We start from the raw sequence: 7466 nt of genomic DNA, 5'->3' as shown, positions 1-7466 counted from the left end.
TAGTTCATAGTATGTATTGGAATGATTTTGAAATGCATAAACTGGACTGATTGAATCTATTTCTACAAACATGGAATATCAATTGTAATTAATCTTAGTTGGTGATTACTAGTTATGAAATATACTGTATTTAATTCTTTTGTTCAGTAGTCGTGAAACAGTTTAAAATAGTTTTATGTCACAAAACAAGTTCAAATAGTTTATGAAAATCAGCATGTTAGTTTAATAGGTCTAATTCTGAAATCGCGAGTTCACTTGAGTAAATAACATCATTTTAAATAGCAATGTAAATAAGGTTATTAACTAATGTTAGTTCTCGAATGTTAGTGATTAATGTTAGCTTGATGTCAGTTTTAAGCATTGATGCATTTTTCAACAAATCGTAAAAAGAGCTCAAAAATGACTTTATATTCCACATAGTTAACTCCAATAATCCAATTCATATTATAAAGCTAAAAGTTGAACTGGTTCGAAATGATAGCTGGTTTGTTAATATTTACAACGACAGGCGGCGGATCTTAAGTTAGGTAGCGGGTTCAAACTAGAAGGTGTTTCCTTTTGTTTGGACCCGGACTTGAACTTGAAGCTCGAACTTTTAATGCTAATTGATTAGGATTTTTCTTTATTCTTAGAGACCAATAATAGAAAATCATAGTCGCTTTAGGATATCCTTGAATAAAAAATGAGATGAGCCTCGCCGAATAAAAAATACAAAATTGCGGGGCCCTCAATAAATATTTGTTTTAAAATACTTAGACTTAGGGACGAGCCATTTAGCCAATTTCACGGCCTTCCCCAAAAGATAACAACGCGCAAGTCACTTCCGGCGCTTTAAATTATTTACTTTCTTAAACTCGGGTGCACATTTATGTGACCCAAATCCAAATCTCAACGAAGTCGAAATGTGTCGTTAATCACGGGTACATTGATTGTGACGTGGTTTGAGATGCATTTCCATGACGTTGCAAATTCATTTAAAAAATAATGAATGAGACGAGCCTCGACAAACAAGAATACACAAACTGCGGGGCCCTCAACGGACAGTTATTTCAAATGCTTAGATTTCAAGACAGGCCGTATAGCGAACTTTACGGTTTTTCTCAAAATAACAACGCGTTAGTATCTTTAGGCGCATATTTAATAATGTTATCTTCCTAAACTTGGGTGCATATTTATGTGACCCAAATCCAAATCTCAACGGAGTCAAAGTGTGTCGACGACCGCGGGTACATTGATTGTAACGCGGTTCGAGATACATTTTCACAACGTTGCAATTCTTGATAAAAACAGTAAATGATAAAAGCGGTTAAAAGTTAAATTTTGCACATAAGTTCACACTTGTATAAAATCAGATAATCAAGCCGAATATAACAGTTGAGCGACCGTGCTAGAACCACGGAACTCGGGAATGCCTAACACCTTCTCCCGGGTTAACAGAATTCCTTATCCGGATTTCTGGTGCGCAGACTGTTAAACAGAGTCATTCTTTTCCTCGATTCGGGATTCAACCGGTGACTTGGGACACCACAAATCTCCCAAGTGGCGACTCTGAATCTTTAAATAAAATCCCGTTTCGATTGTCCTTTAATTGGAAAAACTCCCTTTTACGCCCCTTTGCAGGGCGCGGGTGAAAAAGGAGGTGTGACAATTGGTTTGGTCATATTCTACTCTCAACTCCTCCATTATAATGGCAATTTCTACAGCCAATTCATGCTCTTCTTGGCTACTATCCACAATGTAAACTTGTTGCGCTTTACAAGGTTCAATTAGTTTATTCGCTTGAGCCTCCAAGTTGTGAATATTTGCCTCTTGCAATTGTATCTGCAGTGGTTTCTTATCATATAGTTACATGAAATACTTTAACATATCTTTGGTCAGCTTTAACATATCTTTGATCTCCTTCAGGTCAGCTTCCCTGGAATCTTTGTTCCTATTAACTTCACCAGGAAAAGTAGAACCATCATAGTATGGGGTTGGGGGAGGATAAAACAAATAATCACAACCATGAAAGTAACCATCTTTACCACCACACATATCACACACATTCCACATATAAGATTGAGTTGGTGCACATAACTCGCTCTCAGGAATATTTTGATAATTTTGCAATGGGTTGTTTCCTCCATAATATGCATAAGGAGGATCAAAAGTAGAATTACCAACATAAAAAATCTCATAATTCCAAGATGTCATGTCTCTCGGATCAAAAATAAAAAAATAGAATAAACAAATAATCAAATACAAGAAAACAAAAACAAAAGTTCAAACTTGCAACCTAGATATATGTACATCTATAGCTATACCGTTAGCTCCCTGGTAACGACGCCAAAATTTGATCACACCCAACTATGCCTTATAAAAGAACTAAGCAATCGTTGCAAATATAATTCGATTTACAAGTCCATAGTCGAATCCCGCCGAGAACTAAGGCTTAGCTACAGTTGTTCAATATCGCTAAGAAATACAAGTCCAAACAATTCCCTTATTATAAAGATTATAATGTTTATTTTTATCTAATTAACTAACAAATACTAGAAAAGCAGTAAAACTATCAATTAACAAGGATAAAGATTGGAGACAAGATTAAGGAGGTTTAGAGTTATGATTTCCCCTATTGTCGGAATCCTTTCCGCTATATTTTTTATAATTTTTTCTAAATCTTCTCTACTGATCATGAGCGCTCTGAGTGTCGTAATTCTCTCCTGAGTAACTACCACAATTTACTAAACATATTCTTCCGAATTATGCTAGCAGGCATTAAGTACGGCTCACTCGGATCGCACCAAGGTTTCGTTATCCCTAATTCTACCTTTAAACCCTCTGTATTGATCCCTCATATACGTTAGGAGTGATGTTGTTCAACAACTACCTAAATATACACTCTCTCCCGAGTAATACACACTAAATAGGTATAGTCGATTGAGAGCTCTTCAACCAACTATAATAATAACGTAGTTGAGTAAATAGAGAAAATACTACGACAAATCTATATTAACGTAATAGAAAAATCATCCTCCAATAGGTTCCATCAAAACCCTAGATAACAAATTAGCTATTCATAATAGTATGCACAATTACAATACTAGAATTCATAATCAATAATGGAAATAGGAAGAAGGAAGTGAAAAACTCGTAGAAGTATTCTCCCTCTTGCTCCTAGTGTGTTCTTGCCTCCTTAGGTCCAATCTCCGGTCTCCACGGCGACTCTGTGCTCTCCCTAGGTCTAAAGTGTGTCAAAAGTATGTCTCTGTCCTTAAAATAGCATTTTTACATGTATTTATACCAAATAAAGCCAGACCAAGACGAAACACCTTTTCCTATGCGAAATAGGACTCTGGCTCTATAAAATTTGCACAGGCTCACCGCATGGGGCGACGCGCCACGCTGTGTGCTTGTGGGGGAAGTTCAAAGAGCTGATTCTGACAGGTTGCAGGAATTTTCCACAGGCACGACGCGCCCCGCCCCACTCCACGCACTGCAGTAGTGGGAGTTCGTGAAAATACAAAACATAAAAGTTGTAGCCCTTTCAAATATCTTTCCAACGATATATTATGAAGACCAAACGGAGTTCTGAGCGAAAAGTTATGTGCATTTTACTAGACAATGCACCGTATTCCCGCTCGATTCTTCATTTCGTTTTTAACTATCATCCGTTGATCCCCGAACATGATCCTGACTTGATTCCTTGGGCTTTTACTCAGACTTCAAAGCTCAAAATCACTTGAATTCATTCCATAATATTTACATAGCTCGGAATCACTCCTACAAGGTATAAAATACACAATTAGTGCAAAACACTAGCGATTAAAGTTAAAACTCAGTTAAAGTGCAGTAATTTAGAGGGTAATAAGCGACTAAAATACATAATTATAACCTGTCATCAACTATAATCCGTAAGTTGATTATTAAGTTAATAATAATATAGGAATTATTATCTGGTGGGTAATAGCGTCGAGATATTATGTAACGATTATTACTTTAAGACCATTTTTGTGTTTAGTCACTTCTATACATAATATCACTCGATATGTTGCATATGACTTCTATCCGCAAAAAGTTTACATAATCATCAATGTAACTTCTGCGAGTATTAGTAATGTGAACTTCACACCGCCAATCTGACACGACGTAAGTTATACTAAAATTATTTTCTAATGTGGCTCGCCAAATATTATACTTCATTACTTATGGAAAATTCTATATTGAAATTCTTTTAATGTTTTCAACGAAATAATTCCTAATAATATAAAAAATTATATATGTGGAATCTATTAAAGCCGTGACAGGTAATATATATACATCCATACTTTTAGAAACACACTATATACAATGTTAAATTTTTAAAGTTAAATTCGTAGAATTTAAATTATAGATTCACCTAGGTCCTCGAGGCTCGAGCCTTCTCACCAAGTAGTTGTGTTCACCTAGAACACCATCGGAATCTTCTCTTACGAGAAAGATTCAAATAAATAGATTTACTTGTCCTTGAATAGGTGTAATGGTTATAAGTAGCACGTCCAACAAGTCCATTAGTCCATTCCCTTAAATAGGTGGCATATAATTGAACCCCTCAAGCTCAAGTAGTTTTCATGATTTCTTTATACATAATTATAAGTTATGGAATCACGACAAATTGACATGTTTCTTTATGGATTCCTTGTAACAACCGCTCTAATGTATTTCACCTGTCACACATTTACCTGATTTGGCGGAAAGAATCTTTCTTGCTATATATATATATATATATATATATATATATATATATATATATATATATATTTCCACCATCAAACATATCATTTACAGTTTTACCAAAATGTGTCATAGATAGACTTTAAAGATGTTTAATAGATAACTTATGAATAACATATAATAAGAAAGACACTAAATATTTTATAGCGGCTCTTCTTACCTTAGGACAGTATTTTACAGACAAAAACCAAGAAAAAAGATTTAAATACTATGTAGTTATACATGGTAAGACAAATGATATTTTTCAGACATGGTTAGAAGTACTAGACTCTATTAAAGATTTAGAAAAACTACTTTTCAAAGGTTTTAATGACTTCACTGAAGCATTAGACTATGCAAGAGGAATACTAGGACCAAACTACTATAGCTTCCCAGCACTTAGACAAAACTCAGAAAAAATCCCCCAATATAATATCCAAAAAGACAATGACAAGATAATATTCTGTGATCATGCTCATCAATGACGGAAGTCTTCAAACGAATAAACCAGAAGAATGAAATCCTGGCACAAGAAAAAACAAGACTTATGAAGCAAGTGAATGTACTAGAACAAAAAGTACATGCATTAAAATTTGAATTGGCACAATCCTAGACTCAAGTTATTTCTCAACAAGACACGGAGATTAGTAGTCCAAAATAGAGTTCTCCATCTCAAGAAAAAATGGATGAGAAGGGTGTGCATTCCCCAATGAATGCAGCAAAATCTACGTATCTGATACAGCTAGTCCGGTTCAAACGATAACCGGTAAAGACACATCAAATCCGTTTATGGCTGTCACTTTGCCAAAAAGTGAAGATGAAGGTTCATCAAGATGAACATTACCTAGAACATTAACACAAGGAGAAGCATTAAAAAGGAAGGGTATAATTTCTAAAAAGAAAAAAAATGAGAAAATAGAAGACATAATTAAACAGACATTAGAAAATTTCTTTCAATAAAAAGAAAAACAAGACAAACATATGATTAAAATTCCCAGTTTTAATCCAAGTCCAGAAAGGTCTCAAAGCTCAGGGGAAGATGATAATTACGAAGATGAAAACCACCTAAATTATCAAGATGCTCAAGATCTATACGAATATGATTCAGGAATGAGTTTTGATTCAATAGATCTAAATAACTTAGACACGTAAAAGAAACAAGGTCTCTGTCAGAAGCAATTGAGAGCAGCAAAGACAAAGAAAACAAAGAGCAATAATGCGAGAGACAATTGAAAAAGAAGAAGTGACATAAAGAAAAGAAGAAATGACATAAAAAAAAAAGAAGATGTGATAAAAGATAGTGCTACAAGACAAGTTGAATTTTTGAGTGGAAGAAATAGTTACAAATACTAAGGGAATCTCTGCCCAAGCCATGTGAAGATGGGGCCCAATGAAGTACCCTACAAGGCTAGACAAGAAAGATTTCTGAAAATGTTTGAAGTCCATTTTCAAATCCGCTTAAAAAACTTAGCTATAATAAAGAGGGGAAGAAAGAAGAAGAGAAGGACATAAGTACAAGAAAGAACACTCTCAAGAAAACCATCCAAACACCCTCCTTTATCACCACCATTCTCCAAACACCTTGTATTATACCTTTGTAAAATATTTCCTTATGTATGCCTTAGTAGTTCCTACTTCAAGCCTGTAAAATAAATAAATCCTTACGCTTATGTGTTTTCGTTTTTAATTCCCAAGTCCAGTAAACTCTTTCGAGTTTCCCGAAAGGGAAATCTCTCTCCTGTAAACATGTAAGTTTCTATTTTTATCTAAATTATGTTTCAAGATATTACCCCTGTTTTTACAGTTTTATGTTATTATGTATAGCTTTATGTTTATTATTCCTCAATCATTAGTTTGTAAATAACTAGACATCACTCTTAGTATATGGTTATCTTTTCAATTTCTTAACAATTATGATAGATTAACATATAAATTCCTAGGAGAAACATGTTACGTCAAACCTGAAATTAACCAAGAATGAGTATATGTGTTTAACTGTGGCCAGGGAGAGGTTAAAGAAAAAAGAGTTAAGAATAGATTTATTTCTTTAAAAGGTTGGGAAGAAGAGATGAACAGAGTGAAGTGATATATATATAAAAAAGAGTATAGAAGGGGTAATTTCAGTTCATAATTTTGATAATACTGTAACAATATAGGTCTACAGAATAAGAGAGAGAGGGAGTACCGAGTAGGATTTTACAACATAAGACTTTAATCACAAAAAATATTTTTACCGCAAAAAATCCTTACCTTTTTACCTTATAAATTTTACTGTACCATAAAAATAAAAAAGAAAATTTTTAATGCCTATTAATTTAGGTAACAATAATAATTCAGAAATATTTGCTAGAAGCCTTACCTCAAGTATAGAAGAGTTTAAGCTAGACATAAAGACCGGATTTTATTCGATAATAGATTTAACTGTACATTTTATATACCTAGAACAAAATAATAGAATTTGTTTAGACATATACAGAAAACAACTGCATCTGATAATTTTAATATTATCATATCATCAATCATACCATCTAAGAAGAAGATTATAATCTTAATAAAGACCGTAAGACCGTATCAGTCTTATATTTATATCAGTCTTATCCGTATCAGTCTTATATCCGTATCAGTATTATATTGGTATCAGTCTTATATCTGTATATATATATATATATATATTGGGTGGGTGGGTGTGTGTATGGGTAAAATCGAGACAATCTCTGTCCTGATCCCCCGATGGA

The sequence above is a fragment of the Nicotiana sylvestris genome, chromosome 9, assembly GCF_000393655.2.
Source record: "Nicotiana sylvestris chromosome 9, ASM39365v2, whole genome shotgun sequence".
Lineage (NCBI taxonomy): Eukaryota > Viridiplantae > Streptophyta > Magnoliopsida > Solanales > Solanaceae > Nicotiana > Nicotiana sylvestris.
Note: the sequence above shows the minus strand (reverse complement) of the source record.